This window comes from Chiloscyllium plagiosum, unplaced genomic scaffold, assembly GCF_037043375.1.
Source record: "Chiloscyllium plagiosum isolate Xiang-an unplaced genomic scaffold, Cpla_swu_hap1 HiC_scaffold_31, whole genome shotgun sequence".
NCBI classification, from domain to species: Eukaryota; Metazoa; Chordata; class Chondrichthyes; order Orectolobiformes; family Hemiscylliidae; genus Chiloscyllium; species Chiloscyllium plagiosum.
Genome location: NW_028270169.1, coordinates 72,944,066 through 72,966,840, shown reverse-complemented (window position 1 = coordinate 72,966,840; position 22,775 = coordinate 72,944,066). Strand labels below are relative to the sequence as shown.

The following is a 22,775-nucleotide window of genomic DNA, read 5'->3' as shown; positions in this document are numbered from 1 at the left end:
CCCCCTTCATCTGCTGGTTTCATGGTGATGTTTGGATTGGAGCAGAGAGTGTGGAGGGTGATAGTTGTGAGGGTGAGAGTTTGGAGTGGTGTAGGGGGTAGACAGGTTGAGGCGGTTAATGTCTCAGCGGCAGTTGGAAATGAAGAGATTGAGACCAGGTAATAGGCCAGCACACGGTGTCCAGGTGGATGGAGTGTGTTGGAGGCCGTCAAAGGAGTCCTCGGAAGGTGGGCGGGAGTCCTGATTGTAAAAATGAGCTCGGAGGTGGCAGAAGAAGTTTTCGACATCACAGCATATCTTAAATTCATTGATGCATGAGGTGTTATTGTCATGGAGATAATCCTGATAGACAGCCACCAGTCAAACCCATAAACCACAGAGTACTTTTTCCAGTCACACTGACATTTGAAATATTGATCCACAGATGGAATGCACACCTTTCCTTCCACATGAAAAGGCCAATGATATTCAGATGGCACAAGGATTAAGATGAGATGTAAGGTTTTGAGACAGCGGGAGATGAGTAAGTGTTTCTGCTGACTCTATTGGCTGGAAATATGCAGAACATGCTGCCTATTATGGTGGTGCAATGATTGATAAAAACAATTATATCAGATCTGAGGGAAATAAACTTGCAGAGTGTAGGGGTCATATGGGGAATGAGAATATGGGATTCTGCTACAGAGAACCAGCTTGGATTTGATGGGTCTCTTTCTGTGGTACAATGCATTTTATTTGTACTTGCTTAACTTGCCCTGGTCACTTGCCTTCAGGGATTAAATTATCCTTGAGATAAATCTGCTCAGTGTTCCTACTCAGACCAGCACAGGCTGTCTTTCCACAGCAGGAGATGATATTTATTGCTTTATGTTGGGTTGTTGCGGGGGGTGGGGGTGGGGGTCGGGGTCCCCAGTTAGGGTACAAAGAACTGAACACCTGCTCCAGGGTGGTCTAACCAGAATTGTTAATATCTCAGAACATTTAGACTCACACCAATACATGAAATGCTTTCTGACAGACTGAGGAAATAAACTATGTTACTTCCACATACAGCAGGGCAATGATATCCATATCCTGGTACACGGAGTGACTGCACAATGTCTATTTGGGATTTATAAACCCTTACCATTTCATAGAGACATGCCTTGGACTGTCCCAATCCTGGGAAAGGCTGGGTTAAAGGATTCAGACAAAACCACATCCAGCTCTGACAGTCACTCTGTTTATCAGTGTCAGAAAGCGAGGTGCTGGAAAAACACAGCAAGTCAGGCAGCCTCTGAGGAGCAGGAGAATCGACGTTTCAGGCATAAACCCATCATCAGGAATGTGGGGAGGAGGGTCCCACGGTGGCTAAGAAATAATTGGGTTGCAGGATTTATTGGAACCTAATTATCAAAAGGTTTTCAACAGGAAACAGCAGCATTCAGACTGGGCAGTAACACACCGACACGGTGTGTGTAACAGTCTGCCAGCATTTATTAGAAATGGCAAAACACCAGTACAGCCACACCAGGGAGAGGCTGTGGAAATATGGGGAATGTCAGAAGGGAATTCTTTACCTATCCCACCTGGAAACGGGCCAAACCAGTCAGACTGGAGAGAAGCTGTTCACCTGCTCTGTGTGTGTGTAGCGGGGGGGGGGGGCAAAGGAATTCACTCAGGCATCGATCCTGCTGGGACACCAGTCAATTTACTGATAGCCACAATTGAAGGATTTTTTTCTCTTGTTCACACCAAGGAATGAACGATGGTTTTGGCAATTATAATGATAATAAAGTTATGTACGTAGAGAACTGAGTTTTGGAAATGTTCACAACATCGTTGAACATGTACAGATTCACACTGGGTAGAGACTTATATTTTCCTTTATTCATTCACAGGATGAGGGTATCGCTGGCCAGGCAGCATTTACTGCCCATCCCTAATTGCCCAGGGGGCAGGTAAGAGTCGACCACATTGCTGTGGGTCTGAAGTCACAATGTAGGCCAGACCAGGTAAGGATGGCAGCTTCCTTCCTGAAAGGGCATTACTGAACCAGATGGGTTTTTCTGACAATCGATTAATGGTCATCATTAGACACTTAAATTCCAGAGCTTATTTTTATTGAATTCAAATTCCCCCATCTGCTGCAGGCTTTGAACCCAGGTCTCCAGAACGTTATCTGGGGCTTTGGATTAACTGTCTCGCGACAATACCACTCGGCTAGTACTTCCCCACATCGCTGTCCATCTGCACAGAGTGAACAGCGGTTTTCTGGTTAATCACACATAAGTTTGCTCAATGATTGCAGGAGTTGGATGTTGATGGGCTATTGACATCCATCTCTGAACCAGGTATTCTGGGGTTTGTTTCTGATGATGATTGGAAACACCATCAGTCTTGTTATCTTTCGGGGATAAAACAAAGTGTCAGTTAGCTTTCTGTTAAATTCATGGCAATCAAGCCGATCCCATAACTCTCAGGCACATTATTTTCTGGAGAAGGACTCTCCATCCTTGGGCGGCACGTTGGCTAGCACTGCTGCCTCACAGCGCTAGAGACCCGGGTTCAATTCCCGCCTCTGGCGACTGACTGTGTGGAGTTTGCACATTCTCCCCGTGTCTGCGTGGGTTTCCTCCGGGTGCCCCGGTTTCCTCCCACAGTCTAAAGATGTGCAGGTTAGGTGAATTGGCCATGCTAAGTAGCCCGTAGTATTAGGTCAGAGGTAAATGTCGGGGTATGGGTCCGTTGCGCTTCGGCGGGGCGGTGTGGACTTGTTGGGGCGAAGGGCCTGTTTCCACACTGTAAGTAATCTAATCTAATCTAATCTCCCCAACCTCCTCCATCCTCACCCCCAACAGTACAATAATCTCACAGAGTCTCTTTATGACTATGAAGGAGACAATCTGATCAGCTGCTTCTTTCCCTACTCCTATGTCACGTGGCTCTTAATCTCCCCTTGCTGCAGTTGCGATCCTGCATCATTATACAGTGTTGCTCGTATTTCCTGTCTTGGCCTATCAGTGTTCATGATACTGCATGTAACGTCTTGTAAAGGGCCTCCAGTGTCAGAGTTTAGCTCTTTCCTTCCAACAACAGCAGTAGAGTTGTACTCCAACAAAGCTTACAGAATCACGGCCCAGCATGCCCCCAACTTACCTCTTACCATCAACCACAGGATCAGCCCTCAGTCAACTGAGAGAATTCAGGAGGCCATGCCGGTAACCCAGCATGAATACCTAAAAATGAGGTGTTAACCTGATGAAGTTACCAAAGAGGACTACTTGTGTGCCAAACAGCATAAGCAGCAAGTGATAGACAGAGTGAAGCAATCTGCGAAACAACAGAACAGATCTAAGATCTGCAGTCCAGCCACATCCATTTGTGAATGAAGTCAGAGCACAGTTGGAGTTCTGAGGACAGTTCTCTTCAAGATATTAACCAACAAGAATATCAGACTCATGGTGGGGAATCCCAGTCTCATGGAGTGCACATCATGTTCCATTTGGGAAAACCAGGACACTTCTTGTGTCAGCAACAACCACAAGAACACAGAGGTCAGCAACACTTGTGTGACCACGGCCAATATACTGCATTCAGTTCTGTTCCCCACATTCCAGGGTGATGTGTTCTCACCAGAAAGGATTGATCAGAATGTTTCTCCAATTGGAGAATTTCTGCTCTGAGGAAGGCTGGATAGGCTGGGGATGATTTCCAAGGAGGATGAGCTGAGCTTTTATTGAAGTGATAAGATGTGGAAATGTGTTGCTGGAGAAGCGCAGCAGGTCAGGCAGCATCTAGGGAACAGGAGAATCGATGTTTCGGGCATTAGCCCTTCTTCAGCCCTGAAGAAGGGCTAATGCCCGAAACGTCGATTCTCCTGTTCCCTAGATGCTGCCTGACCTGCTGCCCTTCTCCAGCAACACATTTCCATCTCTGATCTCCAGCATCTGCAGACCTCATTTTCTCTTGAAGTGATAAGATGCTGAGGAATCCAGATCGATTGGATAGCAAGGAGCTATTCATTAACAGATGGATCAGTAACTGGAGGTTTTAGGTTGTAACTAATTCTCAGAAAGAAGGGGAGGGGAGAAAGTATTTCACTCAGAAATGGTGGGGAGCAGATACTCACTGATGGGGTGGTAGAGGCAGTAAGAAGCATCACATTAGAATAAAAGGACATGAATGTAACTGAAATGCTAGAACATGCAGGGCCAAGGATGAAGGTCTACAGAATGGGATCATTATGATTTATTTGACATTTCTCCAGAATATTAAACTCCAGTCCAATTAAGGTCTGAGAATCATCAGACCTTAGCTCCAAATGACAGAATAAATTTATCAGCAAGGTACAGCACAGATTAAGGCCGCTTGGCCCATCCTGCATGTGTTGGCTGCGATAGAACTACCCAGGCTTTACAGCGTTCTGTACTCACCAATGAGAGCAACAATTTCAGACTGTGAACTCTGCCTTCTATGTTGTTATAATCTGTTTTTATAATGTATATCTTTGACAGGTGCACACTTTGTATCGTTGTTTCTTTCCCAGCCCTAACTCCATTCCCCGTGGCCTTGAGAGACTATCATTCCTGCTGTTTAATCTCTCCTGCCTTCCCCCATGTGACAGACTGTCTTTTTGTCTTTGTCGCACCCCACCTTCCTCACAACCTGTTACATTTCTGATGGTTTCCAGATCTCTGTAACTTTCACTGGGTCCCCTGGGTCAGTAGCTCACGTTTGGAACTCTCTTCCTCTAGAGATAATTGGAAATCTTTCTGATTGCAGTTTCCCCCAGATTTTATTTTCTAAAACGCAGCACTTGCGTCAGAGAAATGTATTTGTGAGCCTTCATCAACAATTCCAAGCATTTGGATTTAATCTGTGACCCTCCCACAGATGTGCAGCGTTACTGGATTGGCCATGCTAACATGGGCTGGCGTGTGCAAGTTAGGTGGGTTGGGTTAACCATGGTTAATGTGGGGTTATGTGGATAGGGTGGGAGAGCAGGTCATTGCAGACTTGATGGGCCGGATTGCCTCGTTCTCCACCCACAGGATTCTGTGACTCTAACTAGCTTTGATTGTCATCACGTTTTCCTCATGCCAGGTTCATGACAGGAGAATAAAGGTTCAGTCCCTAACCCTAACCCTAACCCTAACCCTAACCACCTGCAGCTGACCATTCTGCATTTTCTGTAACACTCTCTGGAACAGGTTCTGGTGCAAGGGGAATGACACTGTCAATAGCAACTGAGAAAACAGGAGGACGTGTTCAATTTTGGTCTTTCACTTTTAATTCAACTGCAAACATCATTCATTATCATTTCTGAAATAGGATAATAGGCCAGAAAACAACTCTTCATGTCATTGGGTCTGGGAAACGGTGTTTATTCTGACCAGGTCCAGCCGACATGTGAATCCAGACCCTGCATAATGTGGTTGACTCTGAACCATCTCCTGGGCAGTTAGAATGGATGACAAATGCTGCCCCAGCAAGTGATGCCATGATCCCATGAACAAACAAAACAAATCCAATCACTGTGGTTACTTGTGAACTCGCCGGTGTTATTGGAAATGGACGAATGGGAAGGTGTATGGGGGAAAGGGAGAAGAATGGCATTCAGTGAGGTGATCCTTTGGAGAGCTGATGAGCCAATCAGCCTCCTTTTGTACAGTAACAATTCAGTGAATATTTCATTCTAAGCCATCTAAGGAAATATCAGGGCAGGGTTTATAAAGAGGTCAGATTGAATGAGTGTCTCGGTGAACACAAGTGAGACACAGGTACAGAAAGGTTTTGGGACGGATTAAATTAAATTTTATACATTTGCACAGTCATCAACATTACAGTAGTTAAAAGTGGGAGTGATCAAGAGAGTGGAATTAGAGCAGCAAATAAATCTTAAACATTTATGCAGCTAAAGGGGATGCTGGGTGAAGATACCGTAGTTAGCGCTTATTTTATTCCAGACACACCAGCCTAGGAGCACATTCTTCCTGTACCTATCCTATCGAGCTCTTGAGGATTTTTGTTCATTTGAAGTGTTTCATATTTAGATGCTCCAGAGAAGACAGCTTCAAGCTCCTCAATCTCTCCTGCCAGGGCAATGCTGCTGTTAGAATTCAATTCACTGGCATGTTACTGGCTGCTTCATGGACTGGAACTGGCAATTGAGAATTAAAGGTTACTGTATAAAATTTCTTCAATGGTATTGGCAGACGTCAGTGGTTTTAGGAAAATAACCTTGACTTACGGGCATTGAGTGTCAGAGCACTTCTTGTTGTGGGGCATCCTGTTTAGATACAATCTATTGATAACTATTAGAACTGACTTGCACTGGCTCCGTCAAAGTGGTCAGAGCATTATGGCTGTCATCGAAGCTGGTAACAAACTTCCCATGGGTTAAAAATCGTAAATGATAGAGTAGGTACGAGGTCTGGTGGCACTGTTGGAGTATTGATGTTGTTGTTAATCACATTAACTCGGCAGGAGTTGACTGAATTTATATTGTCTCTTTCTGAATCTCAGGATGTCTCTCTGGGCAGTAATTCTCCACAAACAGCAATGAGCAGGGGTCATCTGTTTTAATTTAAATTGTGACTGTAGCACTGCTGCTTCACAGCATCAGGTACAAGGTTGGAGTCCAGCCTTGGTCAACAGCCTGTGTGGAGTTCCCACATTCTCCCCAGAATAGTGTGGGCCCCTTCCAGGTGCTCTGGTTTCCTCCCACAGTTCAAAAATTTGTGTGTTAAGTGGAACAAATTTGCGAAATTGTCCAGTGTCCAGGATTGTGCAGACTCGGTGGACCAGCCATGGGAAATGCAGTGTTACAGGGATGGAGTGCTCCATGTGGGATGGTCTTTGGATGGTTGGTGGGGTTTGATGGGCCAATGCTCTCCTGCCACACTGTTGGGATTCTATTCTATGATTGAGGATAAAGCAGGGTGTCCTTGGAGAAGGAGTATGTGGTATGTATCAATGCTCTCGATGCCTTTGGATAGAGGTGGGCATGGTAGGGGATACAGTGCTTTACCTCCACTGCTTCCCCTTCACCCCTAACTCTACTTTAATTTGGTCCCTTCCCACTCTGTCATTTTTAATGGTTTGCTTTGCCTGTAATGGGCTTTGTTTGTAATTATTCAATTGGTTACACGGGTGGTTTACTGCTGGTGATTGTATATTAACAAAATCCCAAAATGGATTAATGATGAACGTGGGAATGTTGCTCAGCTGTGTGAGATAACACTGGAATCAACCAATGAGAAACAAAGAAGTATGTGAACCATTCACACAGCTGTGTGATGGGCGGCACGGTGGCACAGCGGTTCGCAGTGCTGCCTCACAGCGCCAGAGACCCGGGTTCAATTCCCGCCTCAGGCGACTGGCTGTGTGGAGTTTGCACATTCTCCCCGTGCCTGCGTGGGTTTCCTCTGCGTACTCCGGTTTCCTCCCACAGTCCAAAGATATGCAGGTCAGGTGAATTGGCTATGCTAAATTGCCCCTAGTGTTAGGTAAGGGGTAAATGTAGGGGTATGGGTGGGTTGCGCTTCGGCGGGTCAGTGTGGACTTGTTGGGCCGAAGGGCCTGTTTCCACATTGTAATACAATCTAATCTGTAATCTAAAATAACACTTCTGGGTACGAGAAATTGGGGGGGGGGGGGGGGAATAGAACACTTGACAGCTCACAAAAGAAGAACTCAAAAGCAGTTAAATCAAACCAATGGTTCAGAAAGGGAGGGAATATTTCCCTGGAGTTTGAGTAACTGGAAAGTGATGGTGTCCGGGAATAGACAGGATTTTTCTTTACAAAATTTGAAATTTTTAAAAACTGTCATATTCAGATAGTTTCATTTCTTTTCTTTTAGTTTTATTTATTGTGGAATAAACAGCTACAATATTTTAAAACTAAATTCACAAACTTTGTGTTAAGGACAAATGATAAATAAAATCCATCAAACCATCCCTCACTGAAAACTGATGTGGAAGTGCAATCTCCTGGAGAATCCCTGCCCACTTCTTCCTACCGCGGCTCCATCGCTATATACATACCTGGGAGAAAGCAGCAGGAGGCCATTCGGCCTTTCAATCCTGCTCCACGATTCAAGGGGAAACAGCTAACCATGCAGCTCAATCTCCTGTTCCTGCTGTGTTCCAATCCCCTTTCATGACTTTACCTCAAACAACTATGGAAGGGATTTCTGAAGAAGGGCTTATGCCCGAAACGTAGATTCTCCTGTTCCCTGGATGCTGCCTGACCTGCTGCGCTGTTCCAGCAACACATTTTCAGCTCAAACAACTATATCTAAGTCCTCCTTGGGCTTCACTGCCTTTTGTTCCAGTGGCGTTGCTGTGTTACTGTGTGGGTGTAGGCAGGAGTAATGTGATGGTGCTGGCTCCTGGAGGATACACTCAGCCTCCCTCATCATCCTGCAGTAACATCAACGGGGTTTCAGCAACTAGAGATAGAAACCGTTTCCAGGATATGGACATCACTGGCTCAGCCAGCATTTATTCCCCATCTCTCGTTACCCTTGAGAAGATGGTAGTGAGCTGCTGTCTTGTACAATTCACAGTCCATTTGGCGCAGATAGACCGACAATGCTGGGAGGGAGAGTGTTGCAGGATTTTGGCCGAGTGATTCTCCATCTTTGGTTCTTCAAATTCTGGTTAACTTAATCACAATCTGCACATGATTTTGAGATTTCAGTCTGCAAATCTTCACCATCTAGCACCCTGTATAAAGGAATATGTACAGATTAGAAATTCAGAACAGACAATTCTAGTTTCTCTGGAATATCGTTTTCCCCCTTCTTCCCCAAAAGCTGTAACCCTCCAGCACACTTACTCTCTCCCACCATTCTGACTCTACTATCCCCTAATGTACACCCTCCCCATTCTCATGGAGTTGTTGATAAACAGGTCTATGCCACCACTTCCCGTCCCTGGTTAGATTCTGCACCCTTTCTGGGTTCACTTCCTTTCCCTTCAGTTGCTGCAAGTCAATAATGTAACAGCAGAATGAAACAAAAGGAAACAGACAGGAAGGTGGCAGATCCTGGACAGAAGAGGAACCTTTGTTTCTCATTGGTAGATTCCTTCTTTGTTTCTCATTGGTAGATTCCAGTGTTATGACAAGTTGGGAATGTAACTTGGTCCTATGTGGTGTGGTGACACTTTGACCCTCCAACAGATCAATACTACAAGCAAATACATTCCTTCTCCAGATAATGACAGTGTGAAATACTTTCCACTAGTTACCCCAAAGCACACACTCCAAAACTCACCCACATTCTGTACTTGTGCAGTACCAGGTTTCCCCACAGACGTGTGGTCCCTGCCTCGGAATTTGGGAGTTGCAGTCCTCATGCGGGCACTGGTGCCGTGTCTCTGGAACATGAATGAAAAGTGTGGGATGGAGGATGTTGTGTATCGGATCCCCATTCAGACATACGGGACATGTGGGCTGTCACTGGGATTTACTGAGACATCCGCTTAGACAACCTGGTTTCTGACGTAAGGAACATAGATTCAGCCAAATGGGGGATAGGGAGTTTAATAAGGCGCAGTAGGTTTTAAGAAGAGGTGGCTCAGTGGCTAGCACTGCTGCCTCACAGCATCAGGGACCTTAGATGAGTGTGTGGAGTTTACACATTCTCCCCATGTTTGCATGGTTTCGTGCAGTTCTCCAGTTTCCTCACACAGTCCAAAGATGCGCAGGTTAGGTGGATTTCCCATGCTAAATTGCTGAGAGTGTCCATGCACGTGCCGGTTAGACAATTAGCCATGGGAAATGCAATGTTACAGGGAATGAGTGGGTCTGAATGGGATGTTCATCATAGGTTGGTGTGGACTCGATGGATGAATACCTTGTTTCTGCACTATAGGGACTCTATTCTATTCTCATGAGGAGGAATGTCCTTATCTCGATGTGTTGTGAATCTGTGGAATTCCCTTTTTAAACTGCGGTGGATGTCGATGACAATGGGCCAATTTAATAAAGAGATACAGATGTTGAATTTGCAATGAGATGAAGGGTGAGAGAGAGCAGGCGGGAAAATTCATCTGAGACTGATGTGAGCTCAATCATCACCATATTAATGGTGGGGCTGGTTCTCCAGTGCCCAGTGCTTATCTTCTTACGGTAATAACTGGAAAGAAGAATCCAAAAATCACCACCTTCACCAAAGGAGATTTTCGGAAAATGACAGATAGTCAGGTGGATTAGTGTTCCAAGCTTAGATAGTGAGGAAGTGTGTAGGAGATAATGATTTTGCAATTTTAAACTGAGGGGAGACAGTGATTTATGGCTTTAGATTGCATCGTACATTCGCAGCGTCCAGAGTATGCTGTTGTGAATATATATCCTGTACTTTATTACAAAGCCAAGGTCACTGACAATGAAAACCAAAACACCCAGGAAACATCGCCTCCCCTCGTAATCTGATAAAAGACTTCTGATAAGTCTGATTGAACTTAGAACATAGATGGAAAGCTGGAAGAATAGATTCACTCCCAAGATCCAGTGCTTAAACAAAAGGAGACTACAATAGGATGAGGCAGGAGTTGGCGAATATAGACTGGAAACAAAGACTTTATGGTGGGAAAGTTGACGGTTAGTGCGGGAATATCAAAGCAATTTTTTGAAGTGCTCAGCAAAAGTATATATCAGGGAAAAGGAAGGACTGTAGGAAAAGGAATAATCTGCCATGGGAGGCTAAGGAAATAAGGGAGTCTATCAAACTGAAATAGAAAGCATACAAATTGCCAAAGACCAAGGAGAAACTAGGAGATTAGAAAAACTTTAAAGATCAACAGAAAGCTAGATGGGATTTGGGGAGAAAAGTGATGAGTAGCTATCCCCAGGGCCAGAATAGCAGTTTACACGGCTAGAGGGGAACCTATTGTGTGGGGAACATATGGCCTCTGTAATTGTTGAAGCACTTAACTGTTATCATAGAGATAATCCTGATCAAGTTAAAACTCACAGCACACTCCTAAAGCCTGTACTTCCAAATAAACCTGTTGGACTATAACCTGGTGATGTGTGGTTTTTAAACTTTGTCCACCCCACCACTGGCTCCTCCACATCAGAATCCTGACAGACAGTCCCACTGAAACGGAAGTGCCTGTCAGATACTTGAGGGAGCCACAGGGGTGTGGGGGAGGGGTGTGTGGTTTAACCACAAAGTGCTGAATTGAACGAGACTTTCTAACTGACCGTTGCCATGGAGATAATACTGAGAGACAGTTTCTATTCAAAGTCCCAAACCACAAAGGTATGAGAATGGGAGCGGCACAACGGACAGGCGGGGAGTTACCTGATGCTGCCTGGAGGTGTTCTGCATGTACACTATCCAGGTAACTGCCACGTCTCATCAATAAAGACTCAAAGAAGACCTCTCAGAGTTGTGTGCCCAGTTATTCCTATCCAGCAGGGTTCAGGAATATGAGGACACAGCAGTCAGTCTTCACAGTGGAGGATACGAAGAACATGGCAGTAATTGATAAGGAGACTAAGGAAGGTGACGACCTAGATAATAACCATTATCTTGAAAGAGTTAGAGCAGGGCAAGCTAATGGAGCTAAAGGTAGACAAGTCTCATTGTCCTGATGGAATACATCCCAGGATACCAACAGAGTTAGTGGGAGAAATAGCAAATGCACTTAGAGACGTAGAATCCGACAATAGAGACAGGTCCTTTGGCCCAAATTGGCCCATGCCGACCAGAATGTTAATCCACGCTAACCCCATTTCCCTGCACTTGGCCCATTTCCTTCTGACCCTTTCCTATCCAGGTATTTGTCCAAATGTCTTTTACCTGTTGAGAGTGTTCCAGCCTGAACCACTTCCACTGGCAGCTCATTCCATATACATACCACCTTCTGTGTAAAACAATTGCCCCTCAGCTTCCCTTTTATTCTTTCTCCTCTAACCTTAAACTGATCCAATCAAGCCGTCCAATCCTCGAGTTCCTGGGAAAAAGATTGAGTGTTTTCACCTTATCCATGCCTCTCATGGGCTTATACACTTCTAGAAAAGAACCCCCTCAGTTTCCTTTGCTCTAAACATAAAACCCTCACTTGTCCAACCTCTCCCTATAACTCAGACCCCTGAGCTCTGGCAACATCCTTGTAAATTGTTCTGCACTTTTTACAGTTTAATAACTGAAACCTACATTACATTCATCATATTTCCAGTATTTCCCCACGGTGCTGGAACCGACGTGACAACGCCAATGGATTATAATCCATGATCGAGAACGGTCCTTTACAACAATCCCGTTTTCATAGTGTTTCCCATGGTGCAGGTATCCTTGTGTCTTTCTGGTTGCATGGTTAATTAAAGACTTGTCCTTCTACAAAGCAAAGTTGTGGCTTAATTGTTAATTGTGCCATGATTTTTCAGACTTTCAAAAACAAATGAAATCTCTCTCTACACTCACCATGCGGACATGTCTCAGTACTTTTGCAGTCACACTGAGATTTGGAATATTCGCCCATGGACAGAATGCACACCTTTCCTTCCAGATGAAAAGGCCAATGATATTCAGATCAGCACGGATCAAGTAACTATCAGATCTGAACATGAAGTTCAATTTGAATTTCTCATCCGCAAATCCACCCTTTCAGTACCTTACACAGAGCACACAAGTTACCACTGTTAATACAGGATGGACATTCATAAGACAATTGTAATATTAAACTGTCGTTTCCTTGTTCCCCCAAAGCTTTAAACCTCAGTCTCACAATTTCTCTCTTCTGTGAACTTAAATCCAAACCAATTCCCCCACTCCTTTCCTCCACACCCAGTTCTCACACACTCTCTCTTCGAATTCAGTTTCCTGATGAGAACCATCCTGCATAAACTGCTTCCTGCACACTCTGGCTAAGACCCATCTTACTAAAATGAGCCAAATTAGAATTCTAATTGCAGGCCCATCCTTGTCCCTTTCCATAACAACCCTGAATCTTCACAAAAGAGTTCTGATAACGTTCTGCAAAACGCTGCATCACTGATAGTCTGATCACATGTCAGGTTAGCAAGAAAGGGGCCATTCCCCTGGGTCCTGCTCCCAGAGGGATGAAGCTGCTAATGATAGATTAATCCCTCACCCACAGCCTCCTTCCCAGGCACTGACCTATGCTGCACATAGTCCAAAAATTGGCCAGCACTGCGCCCGTGCACTTGTCTCCCCTCCTACAGCACGTGCTCCCGATCATACAGGAGTCCAGGTAATTGACAGCAGCTGCTGCCCAATACATCAGAATCCCTACAGTATGGAAACAGGCCCTTCAGCCAAATAAGTCCATACTGACCCTCCAAACAGTAACTTACACTGACCCATTCCCCCTAATTAATGTAACTAATACTATGGACAATTTAGAATGGCCAATTCACCTGTCCTGCACATCGTTGGATTGTGGGAGGAAACCCGCTCAGACACGGGGAGAATGCGCAAACTCCACACAGACAGTCGCCCGTGGCCGGAATCGAACCCGGGTACCTGGTGCTGTGAGGCAGCAGTGCTAACCACTGAGCCGTCTCTGTTGAGTGGAGGGGGGCATGACTGGAGGACTGGGTCAATGGGATTGTGAACAGTGAATGAATGTGGAGGACACTGGGGGGATGGACAGGTCAGTGAGGGGCAGGAAAAGTGCAGCAGCAGGAGGGGATCCTGGACAAACTGAGCAATGGGAGAGTCTGACAAGAGCGAAACTACAGAAAGGTTCTGTTTGGAGGCTCAGGCAGGGACAGCTGGAAGACAGGTGGCTTGGGCAGGTTTACTAATCAGCCTCTTCAAAGATGCAGTTACTCAACTCTGAGCCTGATCCTCCTAGTCCAGAGGTAAGGACAGTGCCACTATTTCCTGGTGGGCAAGGGATTCAGGCACTGCCTTTCAAAAGGAACTCACCTGTGTTGGTGACATTAACAAGACTCAATACAGAGTCACTGACAAAATGCTGCGTACTTGAACTTCACCCAGAATATTAACACCTATAACTGGGCAACGCAGACCCCAATGTACAGAGTTAAATCCTGGATACTAATAACAGCTTTGTGCATGGGAAATCATATCTCAGTTTTGACTCAGTTTTTTTGAAAAGTAACAAAGAGGATTGCTGAGGTCAGAGCATGGACATGATCTACATGGACTTCAGTAACGTGTTTGACAAGGTTCCTCAGGGGACACTGGTCAGCAAGGTTAGATCGCATGGAGTACAGAACTGGCTCGAAGGTAGAAGGCAGAGGGGGCTTTTCAGGCTGGAGGCCTGTGTCACAAGGATCGGTGCTGGATCCACTACTTGTCGTCATTTATATCCATGATTTGGATGTGAACATGAGAGGTATTGTTAGTAAGTTTGCAGATGACACCAAAATGGGAGGTGTGGTAGACAGTGAAAGAGATTACCTCAGAGTACAAGAGGATCTGGATCAGATGGGTGAATGAATTGAGGAGTTCAGTTTAGAAAAATGCAAGCTGCTGCATTTTGGAAAAGCAAACTTTAGCAGGATTGATACAGTTAATAGTAAGTTCCTGGGAAGTGATGCTAAACAAAGAGTCCTTGGAGTGCAGGTTCATAGTTCCTTGACAGTAGAGTAGCAAGTAGATAGAATAGTGAAGGCCGCAGTTGGTCTGCTTGTCTTTATTGGTCAGAGCATTGAGTATAGGGGTTGGGAGGTCATATTGCAGCTGTACAGGACATTGCAAAAGTTGCTGAATCAATATTCCATATAATTCTGTTCTCCTTCCTATCAGATGGATGTTCTTGAACTTTAAAGAGAGCAGAAAAGAATTATAGCATGATGCCAGGGTTGGATAGGCTGTTTTCCTGGAGCATCAGAGGCTGAATGGTGACCTGAAAGAGATTTTTAAAATCAGGCTTGGCATGGATACGGTAAATAGACAAGTTATTTGCCCTGCAGTGGGGGAGTACAGAACTAGGGGACTGTGGGGGAGGCTAGGCAGACAGGGGGTGGGACCGAAATGGGTGGGGAAGAGAGGGGGGGACAAAGAGGGGTGGCACAGAGACAGGTGGGGACAGAAAGTGGGATGAGAGGGGAGGGGAACAGACAGGGGGAACAGAAGTGGCTGACAGAAAGGGGGGCAGAGGCAACCAACAAAGGGGGGGAAGAGACGGTGGGTGGGGGAGGAAGAGGGGGCAGGAGGACGAACAGGCCGACGGGGGGGGGGGGGGGGAGAACAGACAGAGTGGGGGGAGACAGGGGGGAGCAGACAGAGCGGGGGGAGACTGGGGGAACAGAGGGGGAAGATGGAGAGTTATTTTATACATCTAAAACTCAACCCTGTTCCTGTTTTCTCCTCCTCACCTTAATTCCCTCTGAAGGGCTCAGAACAACTGTATAGTTCTTGGAAAGTAGCGTTTCAGGAAGATCAGGTGCTGAATGTGGCATTTGGGACACTAACATTGAATGGAATGTGCTGATTCGATTCGATTCCACTGTCTGTGGGGTGTTTGCACATTCTCCCTGTGTGTCTGCATGGGCTTCCTCTGGATGCTCTTAATTTCCGCCCACAAATCCAAAGACATGCAGGTTAGCTGGATTAGCTTTGGGTAATGGTGGGTTACAGAGTTAGGGTGGAATGCTGTTCCGATGGTTGGTATGGTCTCATGGGCCGAAAGGCCTGCTTCCACACTGTAGGGATCCGGTCACTTAGTATAGGGATTAGGAGGTCACGTTGTGGCTGAGTAGGGCATTGGTGAGGCCAGTTTTAAAATACTGCATTCAATTGTGGTCTCCCTGATTTCAGAAAGATGTTACCAGAATAACCTCTTAATGACAAGTTCCTGGGAAGTGTTGACAGACAAACAGACCATGCAGTGTGGGTTGATAGTTCCTTGAAAGTGTGGTTGAAGGTAGACAGGTCAGTGAAGGTGGTGTGCGGTATGCTGGCTGTTTTTGGGCAGTGCATCGAGGATAGGAGTAGGGAGATCATGTTTCGGTTCTACAGTTTATTGGCTCGGCCACTTTTGGAAGCCCCATACTACTTTCAATTCCAGTCTCCCTCCTATAGGATGGATGTTGGGAAACTTGCAAGAGTTCAGAAAAGTTTTTCCAGGGTGTTGCTAGTACTGGAACATTTGAACCATAGGGAGAGGCTGAATAGGCTGAGGCTATTTCCCTGCAGCACTGGACACTTTAGGTGGCTTTATCGAACTTTATAAAATTATGAGGAGCAATGATAGGGCGACTTGTCATGGTTTCTTTTTTCCAAGGATAGGGGAGACCAAACAAATGTGAATCTTTTTTCCAAGGTGGAAATGACAAATTCTAGAGGAAAGATGGCAAGTTTAAAGGAAATGAAAACCGAAACAACTGAAGATGCTGTAAAGCAGGAAGAGAAACAGAAGTTTCTGGAAAAGGTCAGCAGGTCTAGCAGCATCTGTGAAAAGAAATTAGAGTTAACGTATCTGAGGAAGGGTGACCAGACCCGAAACTTTAACTGATTTTTCTTCACAGATGTTGCATGACCTGCTGAGCATTTCCAACATCTGTGCAAGTTTAAAGGGAGTTGTTTGGAGTATATACCTGAGAGTAACTTTATAAAGTGCGAGTGAGACCACATCTGGAGTAATGACAGAAGTTTTGGTCCCTTTATTTAAGGAAATACGTCAATTCATCAGAGGCATTTCACAGAAAATTGACTGGGATGAACCCTGGTTTGCAGGGATTATCTTTTAAGAAAAGGCTGAAGAAGTTGGGACTCTACTCACTGGATTTGGGAGAATGAGAGGTGATCTCATTGTAACATGTAGGATTCTTAAGGAGTTTGACAGGGTAAATACTATGAGGATGTTTCCCATGATGAGGGAGTCTGGAACCAGATTCTGGAATAGTCGCGGAATCACAGGTTCTGGTTTGGATTCGTCAAGTTTAAGACAACACCGACATGGGTAAGGGGTTTCAGTAGCAATGGAGCTGGAATGAGGTGGAGATAAGCAACATTTTAAGAGACTGGAATTCCTGGTGTTTGTGATTGTGTAGAGGTCTGATCAGAAGGTCACCTTGGGGTCAGATATGAGAGCAATATTGTCAAGAGTGTGGTTCTGCCTCAGACAGCTCCCAGGGAGAGGGAGGGGCTCAGCAGTAAGGGGAAATAATGTGTAATAGCAACTGAAGGCAATGAGTTTAACCATTGCAACATTCCATTGCAGGAAATTGCAGCCAATCGCGTAGTGGGAGTGTGATGAGCAGTTTGATAACTGAGTAATGGAGAGGGATGATGGTGAGGGAGAGCTGGGCATTGTCAGTGTACATGTGAAACCTAACACAGTGCTTTTGGGCGATGTCACCTCCTGGCAGTATGTAGGTGAGAAACAGGAGGGACCATGGCGAGATCCTTAAGGGACACCAAATACAAGGAATTCAGAAAGGAAAGGGAGAGTCGGGATGGAATAGGTTTTTGCAACAATGGTGGGGTCAAATATTAGTTTGTAGCAGAATGGGAGAGAAGGACATAACCAGAAAAGACAGACAGATAGAACAAGGAACAATATCTGTGAATTGGGGAGGGGGAGTGATGAGGAGGAAGAGCAGCCCAATTCCAAAAGCACTATTCCTACATTAGTAACAACACCCAACTCCACCCTAGTCTCAGCTCATTGACTGAAATACTCGTCCATGCCTGTGTTATCTCCAGACTTCATTATCCAAACTCACTCCTGGCCAGCCTCCCACATTCAACTTACATGCAATCTCAAGAGTATCTAAAACCCTACTGCCCAAATGCTCACTTGTACCAAAACTTGTTGATCCATCAAAAGGCTCCTATTAACAAGCAACAATTTAAAATTCTCACCCTTGATGTAATTCCTGGCTGAGAACATCCCTGTCTCCCTGCACCACACAATCTGTGAGACCCCGACAACTCATTTTCTTTCAGACTCCCAACGATGTGTTTATTCAGTGCTTCAATTGTCTGGCTGTTTCTACTGTTGCCAAGGCAACACGGTCTGGAATTCCCACCCTAACCCTCTCAGACCTGCTTTCCTCCTTTAAGGTATTCCTGAAAACCTGCTTATTTGGCAATTCTTTTGATCACCTGACCTAACTGTGGCCTTATGTCAGAAGTTCTCAATAGTATTTCTGTGGAATTATAAACATGATAAAAAAAACAAACTGTTGTTGATTTGCACATACATTGTCAACTCTTCACTGTCGCTGAGTGAATAATCTATAACAGCTCTTACCCAAACGCATTGTGGGAGCACCTTCACTCCACGAACTGCAGCTGTACAAGGAAGTCAAACATCACCTTCTCCACAGGCAATGGAGCTTTGGAACTGATTAATGGTATCTGTGGAGGGAGAAACACACAGTTGATATTTCAGGGAGTGCAAAATGCATTATAGGGAGGGAAAATGGTGCAGAATTTGGGATTTTCAAATTTGTGTTTTACAATGTGCACTAAGTTCTGTAAAACCTCTCATCCCATACCATGAAAATTTCCTCCTCTTCCTGGTCAATATGTCTTTCCTTTCCCCTGCCCTTCACCTTCACACATTGCCAATGCCTTGGTCACAACAACACTGCGCTATCAGTGAAGTTTATCACGTGGTTGAGTATTGCCCCGCCCCTCATTCACTCCGATTAGTTGAAGGACCAACGAGCACCTCTAGCCCCCGTTCCCCCACTCTTATTGATCCTGCGCCAATAACCCGAGGCCCATTGTGGGCTGGAGCATGCTCAGTGCTTCCTGCTTTTGCTGCTGTTCATCAGCTGTAAAAGAGAGAGGGCTCATCCCTGTTTCTCCTGATGTCAGACAATAACAACAACTACCTGCATTGTATGGAGCCTTTCACATTGACAAATCTCCTAAAATGCTTCACGAATGATGGAAACGTTGATTAAAGAGAACGATTTTTAGATACATCTTTAAGGCGGAGAGAGGGAGGATATTCCAAAGGTTTGTGTCCTCGGCAGCTCCAATCGTGGAGTGATATAGGTGGGCAACATCTTAAAATGGAGACAGTTCGTGGCTAACCATAAATTAACAACCTCATGTCGTAGCCCCCTACCCCACACACCAGTCCTTGTTCTCACAGCCTGCCATTACACATTACCTATGGTTAGCCACTAACTAACAGTCTCCATTAACAGCTAGTCACCCTCCCCCAGCCAGATCGTTATCCTTTATCTAACCGTTCTTCTCACACTATCCCCACCTATCCTTTACTCCATTTATCCTCCCCCCACACTAACTTCTGCACATAAACTGACTTTTTTTTCTCAGTAACATCTGTCCTGAGGAAGGGACACTGGGTCTGAAACTTTAACTATGATTTTTCATCGCAGATACTGCCAGACCTGCTGAGCTTTTCCAGAACCTCCTGGTTGTTGTTTCTGATTTACACCTTCCGCAGTACTTTGGGTTTAATTTACCGGGAGTTTGTAATTCAGGTCCAACAGCATCTGTCCCAGTCTCTGCTGTCTCTCCCAACCCCAAACAGTGACACTGCACCCGCACAGCTCATGGACAGGTGTTGTTTTGATGGCCACACCCCTCATTCATTCCCATTGGCTGCAGGACCACACAGACTCTCCTCCCATTGGTCTGGAGCTGCCGTCAATCAGCCGGGCCCCATTGTGATGAGAGTGGAGGGCTAATCCCTCTCTCTGCCCTGGGATGAGCTTCATCATTCACAGTGAATGGGGCAGTATCACAGAGCACAGGGGCTGGGGGCTATTCAGCCCATTGGGGCTGTACTCTCTCCCTCTGGAGATGCTGCAAATCTGTCCCAAGTCCCCTCCCATGTGCCCATAGCCCCCCAAATCTTTCCTTAAAAAGTAAAATTCCAAGTCTGTTTCAGAATACCTGCTGAATCTGTGTCATTCAGACTGTTCCAGATGCTCAGAACTTACTGAGTAAAATAGTGTTCACATTTTCACCTTGTATTACTTGCCAATTACTTGAAAGTAGTTACTAAAAATTGTGACAATGTTAACAATCTCCCTCTCTCTCTGCAAATTCAAGACCTTGGAACCAAATCTGCACCAGATCGAAATCACTGCTTCACCTTCTCAGCTCCAAGGATAATTATCTGTGCTTCAGCTACCTCTCCACAAAATAGAGGAATGCATCTTAATTTATTAAGATCAAAGAAACAGACCTTTGGTCCAATTCGTCCGTGCCAACAAGGAATCCTAAACTAATGGATTCCCATTTACCATCTATTGGCCTGTATCCATCAAAACTCTTCCTATTCATGTACCCAATTGGAAGCTTTTTAAATATTGTGATTTTATCAGCCTCCACTACTTCATCTGGTAGCTCCTCCCATACACACACCATACTCAGCTTGAAAACGTTGCCACTTAGATCCCTTTTCAATCTTTGCCCTCTCAACTTAAACCCAGGTGCTCCAGTTTTGGACCCACCTAACCTGAGGAAATAGGACTCCGGCTGCTCACCTTTCCATGCCCCTCGTGATTTTATAAATCTCCATGAAGTCACCTCTCAGTCTTTGACTCTCCACAGAAAATAGCCCCAGCCTATTCAGCCTCCCCCTGTAGCCCAAATCCTCCAATCCTGGCAACGTTTTTGTAAATCTTGTCCAAACCTTTTCAAGTTTCACAACATCCTTCCCAGAACAGGGAAATTCAAACTGTAAACAGAATTCCAGAAGTGGCTTAATCAACGTCCTGTCCAGCCACAATATGACATCCCAGCTTCTGTATTCAATGCATTGACCAATAACAGAGAGCGTTAATGTAGTCCCATTGCCAGCGGTTCACTCTTATCCCTCTAAAGTCTTCCTCTTCATGTACCCAATCAAATACCTTTTAAATACTGCAATTATACTAGCCTCCACCCCTTCCTCTGGCAGTTCATTCCATACTTGCAATGCCCTCAACATGAATAAGATGCCCCATAGATCCCTTTTAAATCTTTCCCCTCTCATCTTAAGCCTGTACCCTCCAGTTCTGGACCCACCGAACTTGGGAGAAAGTCCCTGACTGCTCACCTTATCCATGCCCTTCATGATTTTATAAGATCACTTCTCAGCCTCCAACTCTCCAGGGAAAATAGTCCCAGCCTATTCAGCCTTTCCCAATAGCTCAAAATGTCCAACCCTGGCAAAATCCTTGCAAATGTTTTCTGAACCCTTTCAAGTTTCTCAACATTATTCCAAGAACAGGGAGATTGGAACTGAAAACAGAATTCCAGAAGGGCCTTAATCAGCGCCCTGTCCAGCCACAATATGACGTCACAACAGCTGCATTCAATGCATTGACCAATAATGAGGAGCGTACCAAACACTGCATTCACTACCCCGCCTACCTGTGACTCGACTTCAAAGGAACTAGGAACCTGCACTCCAAGGTCTCTTTTTTCAGCAATGCTCCCCAGGACTTTGCCATTAAGTGTATAAGTCCTGCCCTGATTTGCCTTTCCAAAATACAACAGCTCACATTTATCTAAATTGAACTCCGTCTGCCATTCCTTGCTCCAATGGCCCATCTGATCAAGATCCTGTTGTATTCTGAACTAACCTTCTTCACTGTCCACTACACATCCAATTTTGGTGTCTTCTGTAAACCTACTGACCATACCTCATATAGTCACATCCAAGTCATTTATTTAAGGGCCCAATATCCATTCTTGCAGCACATTGCTGCTCACAGGCCTCCAGTCCATCATCCTCTGTCTCCAACCTTCAAGGTAGTTTTGTAATGGCTTGCTCTCCCTGCATTCCATGTTATCTAACCCTGCTTACCAGTCTGCTTTGTGGAACCTTGTTGAATGTCCATATAAACAACATTCACTGCCTGGCATAATCAATTTTCTTTGTCACTTCAAAACACTCACTCAAGTTAGTGAGACACAATTGTGCATGTACAAAGCCACATTGACTGTCCCTGATCATTCCTTACCTTTCCAAATAGATGGATATCCTGTCCCTCAGAATCCCTTCCAACAACTTGCCTTCCACTGACTTCAGGCTCACTGTTCTCTTGTTCCCTAGCCTCTCCTTACCACCTTTTTAAAAATAATGGCACCTCACCTGTCGCTATCAACGATACAAATACCTCAGGAGAGGCCCAACAATCACTTCCCTAGATTTCCAGAAACTTCCAGGATACACCTGATCATTTTCCAGGGCTTTATCCACCTTGAGGCGATTTAAGACATCCAATACCAGCTCCTCTGTAATATGGACACTTTTCAAGTTATCTCTGTTTATTTCTCCAATCTCTCGAGCTTCCGTACACTTCTCCAGTAAAAATGACGTGAAATATTTGCATATCTTTCGCACCCCCTGTGGTTCCATAGAAAGCCTTGTTGACCTTTAAGGGGTCCTATTCTCTGGTCCAGTTAATCTTTTGTCTGTGATATGTTTGTTTAATCTCTTTGGATTCTATTCCAGGACATCCCAGAAAGGCCTACTTCACGGACCGTAATTTTCCTCCGACTTGATCAACAATGCCCTCCAACACATACCCTCCACTTCCCGCACCTCCGCCTTTACCCCACCCCTCCAGCCACAATAAAGAATATAACCCTGCGGTCTTCACCTTCCACCCCACTAATCTCCAGATACAGCACATTAACCTCTTATTTCTGATACCTAAAGTCAGACTTCACCACCAGAGACATATTTCCCTCCCCAACCCTATCTGGGTTCCGCAGAGACCATTCCCTCTGCACCTCCCATGTTCGGTCCACACCCTCCCACCAACCCATGTCCACACCCTTGACCCTCCCTTGCCGCCATGGGAAATGTAAAACGTGCGGCCACACCTCCGTCTGACCTCTGTCCAAGACAACAA

General features: G+C 45.3%; 1 long non-coding RNA gene across 5 annotated transcripts in view; it reads right to left on the bottom strand.

The window, feature by feature from the left end:
* Positions 1–5,365: 5,365 nt before the first annotated feature.
* LOC148142000 (uncharacterized) overlaps positions 5,366–22,775 on the bottom strand; it is a 29,311-nt gene continuing 11,901 nt past the window's right edge. For 3 of the 5 annotated variants that reach the window (XR_015752288.1, XR_015752287.1, XR_015752289.1), the window contains exons 4-5: positions 18,194–18,300; positions 13,718–14,839 (exon numbers count right to left, since the gene is read on the bottom strand). This is a non-coding gene — a long non-coding RNA (uncharacterized LOC148142000). Of the gene's footprint in view, positions 8,714–9,264; positions 9,368–13,717; positions 14,840–18,193; positions 18,301–22,775 lie in introns of those variants that run through there. The other 2 variants (XR_015752286.1, XR_015752285.1) reach the window with 2 other exon arrangements.